Raw genomic sequence first — 6170 nt, 5'->3', positions numbered from 1 at the left:
CTTTTAAATATTTTTGTCACTGAGGTCTTTAATATTATTAATTTTTTCATTAGCTCCATTAATAATTTTAAAAAAAATATTTTTTTTAACTTTAACAAATAATAAAATCAATAATATCAGCAAAATAAATCACAAAAATATAAAGTTTGAACTGCTTTCAAAATATATCTCAAAATTAAATTGGATTAATATGAAACTACATATTTTCATGACTTTTTCTTTTTTTAAATAATTAGTAATAATTAGACTTATTTTTTCATCTATTTTTTTTTGTTTATTTGAAAACAGCATCAATTTTTTAATTATTTTTGCTTTTTCTTAATGCAATTCTATGAAAAAGACAGACCTACTTTTTGTGGCGCCATCTGTTGGATTCGTTTAACCGACAATTCCCCTCCGCATCGTAAGAAAACAGAAAGGGGGGGGGCGATGCATGGGGCTGATTGCGATTATTGTGTGATGGATATTTAGTGTACTTACATTCGTAGACCATGTAACTCATTTGTTAAGTTTTTGGATATTCAACGGTTCTGTCACTTTAAGGAAAAATTACAACACAATAACTAAACAACAAAAAGTGAATGTTCAAAATTTTCTATTCTTCAAAAAGCATTCCCAACTTAAGGTACACATACGAATCTTTAGTGTAACCGCGAAAGAGGTTACAGTCTCGGATGCGTCGATGTTAGATCGTGAATTTTGAACGTCTGAATCTTGGAATTTGTGAAGAACGATGGTTTTTTTTATAAATAAAAACTCGAAAAATCATATTTAACGATAATTGCGAGATGGATACATCGTAGCCAAAACTTCGGAATTCTAATTAGTTAGTAACTGCATTCTGGTATGTATATACCGTAAGGTCAAATTCGTACCAGTCATAGGGAATCGTGAGTGCGAGTGAGACTAATAGATGGCGAATGGAAGAATCTCTTTCACACCCCTGGATGTGGCTAGTATAAATTTGGCCTTACTGTATGTACAGTAGCCCACGAAAGTGTTGGTATACATATTTTTGTGATTAAGTTCTCTTTATTTGAGTCATGTCTGAGCTAAAATTTGTCTCTTTTAAGGGTTGAGTGCATTCAAACTTCTGTGTAAAATGAACCCAGAGTGAAGCCATAGTGTCAATTTTTTAAGTAGATATTGCAAGAATAGTGTAAATTTCAATGTTTACTTAAATTTGATGTAATATCCGAAATAATCAACATGTTTTAACGATCTTAGCCTATTTTGAAGGAATGTTTGCACAGTATATCGAAACTGCTTATGAGCTTAAGTGTAAAAAATTCCGTATCACAGTGCAAGAACCTGTTGTAACCAAAAAGTTGAAAAAATTTGAAATTATCTGACCTGTAGACAAATCGGAATACAAATTAAATAAATATCTTGAGGGAATTCTATAGGAAATTCATGGTTATATGTTTCCTGTATTTTACAAAAATATTGGTTCTTGCCATAAAGAATATTGTAATTTTTCCAACTGTGATAGGAATTTTATTTACACATGGTTCCATAAGCTGTTTCAATACATTGTTATGAATTGCGTTATTATTATATTATATGAGATTGTTATTATACTTTATATACTAGAATTATATTTTTTTTTTACATGATTTAGGCCTATTCCTGTTTTGAAGCAAATCTGGGTGCAATTGCAGAATAGGGGCGTCACCTATACAATAAACCGTTTAGGTGATGTTAAACATCCAAACGGCCAGAAACACCCTTTTGACAGGTCACAAAAATAATGTCAAAATCCTACCCTTTTCTAACGTTTCGTGGGGGGCGGGGACGCACCCCTATGATCAGTAAAAAAAAATGTTGGTCAAATCCTTACCCCATTTTCAACTTCTCGTTAAATATGATCATTTCAATATATCGCGATAGAGCCATATTTGAGACATAGGAACAAGAGTAACAATAACACAGACCCACAAAGAAAGTTTTCTGCACGAGACAAGTGACTAGGCTACCCTTATGGATTTTGAGCCGCTGAATCCGAATTTGGTTTAGAATTTGTCCTACACGTCACAGTTTTCGTCTAGATTCAAAAAGTAAGGTAAAACCTAGGGATTTTCTTGTCACATAGGCCATACAAAACATTTGTCTGCACGAGACAAGTGATTAAGTTACCCTTATGGATTTCGAGTTGCTGAATCCAAATCTGGCCTCAGAATTTGTCCTGCACTTCTCAGTTTCCCCCTAGACGCAGAAAATAGGAAAAAACTGGGGCTATTCTGGACATTAGTTTGACAATACCAGTATACCCTACCGATAGAAATCTCTGAGTCCCCTTAGTGGTCCGTTTAAGAGTGGTGCGACGGTAATATAATGTTCCTTTTGTATTCGTCACGTACCGGGCGTGCAGAGTCATTTACAGTAGTTGGCCGTCGCTAATCGGACCCTTCCTTTTTAAATTTCTCTTCAAATTATTAACACTTTTTTTTTTTAATTAATGAATTTTCTCATTATACTTATTTATAGTTATAACTTATATACTAATATACAATTTACTAGTTGGATTAAAAAATGTTGTCTTTTTGGCGTATCTCATTCCATTTACGAGGAACGTCGTATTAATTCCAATTTTAAGCATTTTTAAAAAAAGTTAGATATCTGAAATCATCGAAACCCGTAGATTCCGAATTATTATGGTTTAGGTTTTTAACTGTGAAATTAAAAAAATCTACTTCTAAATTTTAATCCGAAATCTTAACAAAGGACCCTTGAGTGTCGGCTACTCCATTGATATAGCCTCTCTGCTTGTTATTTATGATCGTATTTCAATTTCGGAAAGGACATTTTAAAGCCTTTTGTGACTGTCTGAGTGAAAAGTCACTTTATTTTAATGTTGTCCTGACACAGATTCGTAGACCTGGTCAGATGTTTTATTAATTGAAACACAAGTTGCAGCCGTAGCAGTCAAACAAGGAAAGAATCTGTCTCCCAGGCCTTGCAGGGTCGGTCCCTGGAATCCAGAGTACAGGCGATATCCCTTATCTTAGAAAGGGAGGGAGTGCTATCTCTTCTGAGCTTACGATACTATTCTGTTTTAGGAAAAAGCGTTGGTAGAGCTAGAATATTCTTTCTCATACGTTCCCGCTTTACACCTTCCCTGTCAGAGTGAATTTCTCCTGAAATTCTTCGTAGCCATACAGGTTATTTCCTTCTAAATTTAATCGGTTTATTATCTAGTTTACTTTCTAAGTCCATCATAGGCGCACTTGCTGGTACATATGTTACTACATGTGGTGTTGTATCATTGTTTATCTTATTGGTGGTGCAACAAAAATTTATGCAAAGATTCGGAATAGATTTTCGCAATAATTCGCAGGCTCCGCACTTATAAAATGCAAAAAGTGTGATGAGAATCAACGAAGTATAGCCTAAGTAAGACAGAATTCTTTAATTCCTGGTCATTTATTTGTCCCTTTAAGGGCAGGAATTCATTTCTTACTAGATTCAAATCGGATTCTAAGAAAGGAATTGTTACATTTTTGCGATATGAAAAGTTTTGCGTTTTTACTTTAGTTTTGCTCAATTTTACAAAAGTGTACTCTGTATGTAGAATACAGTTATCCAGGGCTCTAATCAAGGTTACTCCTGTTATTGACTTTTCAAAGTTGGAATTGTCACAGTTAATTTGTACGCTCACTTCCTTGTTAGGAATCATAATTACCCCTTGCTCATTTTGTAAAATGTAAAATACCGTTTGATCAATAATGATTACATTAACCTGATACATTTTGTTGTTTATGATTCTAACGCTGTTTTTAACCAATTGTGTTTCGCATGATTTCGTTTCTGATAAGAGATAGCTAGGGTTCTTTCTTTTACAAATCCTAATAGTTCCTCGAAATTTACAGTAGCTAAGATCGCTTTCTGACGTGGGGATGTAAAGAGTTCTTTGATCGTTGATCATTACATAATTTTCATTGGGTATTACTGCGACAAAATTGTCCCCCTTTCGTACTGGTATCGGAATTAAGTGATCTATTTTGTAGCTTTCCTTTTTCATTATTGGAATTTGAATTGAATAAACGAATTTACTATTTATCAACAAAACAGTTATCTCAGCAATATCAATTAAGTATTGGTAATTTTCCTCTACTAACTGAATACTATGTTTTTCATTGTTTTCATCCTCAAACTGCTTAAATCCTTCTATGAGTGTGCTCTGAGGTAAGATTTGAGGATGTATAATTCCGTGTTTTCCGTCATTTATTGCATTAATTAATAACGATATGTCTTCGCTTAATTCCGATATAAAAATTGACATGATTGTTATCTGATTGGCTATTATTATATTTTCGATGTTCTCGTTCGTCTTATTGGCTATCTTGTTATAAGCATACAGAATGCTTTTACTTTTCGCAAACATGGAATCTACATCGTGTTCGGCTGAGTTTAAAATAGTCCTAATTACCTTAGTCTGATTTTGGAGTGACATTTTTAGAATTTTGTTTTCGGAATATAGTTCTTTAAGCTCGTGGTTGATATAATCTAAATCGCTTTCGAATAATGTTCCAAAAAAGGTTTTGGAGATGCTTCCCACGAAATTAAAAATTCCTCTTTTGTACCGGTTCTTTCCTAATAACTGATTTAGTGACAATCTTCGAGTATTTAGCCGCTCAATTCTAGATTTTAAGGTTTGTAATTCAAATTGTTCCAAGCATACATTACATCGTTCTGAGACGGATTTATACAAATGATTTATTTTTTTCGTATCTTCTGTCAATGGTGTGTGTATCGACGGATGAAATGAGTCGCCAAGTAGTATGAAAGATTTTTGCTGAACCGAGGTCTTCAATGAAGATCGTGGAGCCATCGAGTGACGTCAAAGTAACGTTAGCGGATGAGATGGAGACAAGTGAAATGAATATCCAAGCCAAATTCATACTAAAAAAATCATAAAATGAACCGATCAAGCTATTGGTAGTAGGGCTTCAGCCTATTAGCGTGTACTGTATAATGTTGATCATTGTATAAAGTTTCATAATCAGAGTAACGAACGCGTTTGCATATGGTGTACGGTCCGAGCCATTTGCTTTCCAATTTTGTCTGTTTGCTATCGTTATGCAATAGGACTAAATCTCCTGGTTCAAAAAGAGGATTACTGATGGTTATTTTTGCATCTTGCTGCCTTTTTAATCGTTCTTGTATTTTTCGAATGGCAGCTCTTCCCTTTTCCAGATATTCTTTGTGTCTTTTTTGCCAAATGTTTAATAGCTCTTGGTGGGTTATTGATGTGGTTGTTGCTAAAGCTGACGGTAAGTTAGCTTTTCTTCCGAATGTCATTTCGAACGGCGTGAGTCCTGTGCTCTCGTGAACTGCTGTATTGAATGCTAAGCATATTAGGTTCAAGTTTTGATCCCATTCCGTCTCGTTATCGGCCATGTAAGTCTTTAACAAATATTTAATTGTTCCGTGAGTTCTCTCCAGTGCTCCATTACTTTGTGGAAGGAAAGCGGTTGTTTTGACGTGCTCAATTCTGAAGAGGTTTTCAAATTTATTGACCAATTCCGATACAAAGTTAGCGCCTTGATCAGTTAAGGTGTGCTTTGGAGAGGAAAATATGTATATGTAGTGATCTAGCAGGTTGGTTAGTATGCTCTCGCTCGTTGTTTCGCTTATTGCAACAAGGATTATATATTTCGTCAGCACATCCTGAATAGATAAGATGTATTTGTTCCCACACGTTGTTTCCGGTAATGGACCAACTATGTCTATTGCGATCTTGTCATTTGGTTGAGTTGGCATTTCTGGGATGACTGCTTCGACTTTGGGACGAATCCGAGTCAGTTTTTCGCGGTGGCATACTTGACATCTTTTAACAAAGTCAATTGCGTCTTTCTCCATATTTTCCCATGATGTTTGTTCGCGTACCCTCCTGATAGTTTTGTTTTCGCCAAAGTGATCTGTAGCCACATTTCCGTGTGCTTCCCTCAATAGATTTTGCTTCTCATCTACATTTAATTGTTTATCAGGTCGCTCGCATAGAAAAAATGTGTGTTCTGCGAATTTGTTCTGATGTAAGAAATTTAACATATCTCCGATGCGGACTTGTTCGGTGATGTTAATTAAGGGATCCTCCATGTGAAATTTAAATATACTCCAGGATTTGTTTCTGGTGAAGTCTTTAATTTTGGTGTAGAGAAGTTTCACCC

The 6170-nt window shown here is 34.7% G+C and overlaps 1 protein-coding gene across 2 annotated transcripts in view; it reads left to right on the top strand.

Annotated features, from left to right (window-relative positions):
* The first annotated feature begins 444 nt into the window (after positions 1-444).
* The window catches only part of LOC117168808 (baculoviral IAP repeat-containing protein 3-like), a 92852-nt gene continuing 87126 nt past the window's right edge, over positions 445-6170 (top strand). Inside the window, exon 1 of one of the 2 annotated variants that reach the window (XM_033354640.1) lies at positions 445-625. The gene's annotated coding sequence lies outside the window, so the exon portion shown is untranslated. The remainder of the gene's footprint in view (positions 626-6170) is intronic. The other variant, XM_033354639.1, reaches the window with a different exon arrangement.

Source organism: Belonocnema kinseyi, chromosome 3, assembly GCF_010883055.1.
Source record: "Belonocnema kinseyi isolate 2016_QV_RU_SX_M_011 chromosome 3, B_treatae_v1, whole genome shotgun sequence".
NCBI lineage: Eukaryota > Metazoa > Arthropoda > Insecta > Hymenoptera > Cynipidae > Belonocnema > Belonocnema kinseyi.
Note: the sequence above shows the minus strand (reverse complement) of the source record. Positions and strands in the feature narration are given on the sequence as shown.